This window comes from Penaeus monodon, chromosome 20, assembly GCF_015228065.2.
Source record: "Penaeus monodon isolate SGIC_2016 chromosome 20, NSTDA_Pmon_1, whole genome shotgun sequence".
Taxonomy (NCBI): Eukaryota; Metazoa; Arthropoda; class Malacostraca; order Decapoda; family Penaeidae; genus Penaeus; species Penaeus monodon.
Genome location: NC_051405.1, coordinates 11,992,297 through 11,993,100, shown reverse-complemented (window position 1 = coordinate 11,993,100; position 804 = coordinate 11,992,297). Strand labels below are relative to the sequence as shown.

General features: G+C 37.2%; 1 protein-coding gene across 1 annotated transcript in view; it reads right to left on the bottom strand.

Moving 5' to 3' along the window:
- Window positions 1-804, bottom strand: part of LOC119585626 — a gene marked incomplete in the record, with an annotated part of 14,423 nt that overhangs the window by 12,491 nt on the left and 1,128 nt on the right.

Sequence of the window (804 nt, the reverse complement as noted above, 5' to 3'; positions counted from 1 at the left end):
GCCTTTCCCCAAAAAAATTTAAGGCATGGTGTAAGAAGGTGAGGTTGACTACTAGATGACTAAGCACTTATAAATCCAACCTTGTGTTAACAAAACTGACAAAAGAAAACTATGATGGGCCATGCAAGTACCCGGTACCAATTGCTCAAGGTCATCATGTATGTGATAATTTGAATCTGATATGGGCCTCTTTATCCTTTCTCAGAGGAAACTGCTAGTATTTAAAGTTTAGGCTCTAAAAACATATGCACACATGAAGATAATGCAAAGAAGGCTATCATGTGTAAACTTACAGAACCTTGTTTGTTACCATGTGGGCCACACTCCTGTTCTTCACATAAAATATAACCAGGAACAAACAATAGTGATATCCTTCACATATTTGGAAAGGTTATCATTGATCTCAAAGAATCTTTTTAGTTAATGTCTTACCTATCCTTGTTTTGAGTGATTACACTAAGAACAGCTGAAACTGGGATTTTTTGGGGCAGTGTGAGGTACATGAGAAATTTTGGCAATAAAGTATGTTTATAAGACCTACTGTGACCACCCTCAACCTCTGGCATATTCTTTGAACACATCAGATCCAACCCCCCAAAAATTGCTATGCCCACCCTTCTTGATTTGTGGTTACTTGTAGTACACTGAACTACCCCTCAAAATCATGAATTTTCAAAAGAAGAAGAGGAAGAAGGCTGATATTCCCTGTAATAGGATTTTATAGGAGGAAATAGGGTTTCATTTCCTCTATTACAAAAACATAAATGGACTCTAATAACCTGCCTGACCAGGCAATAATGTACT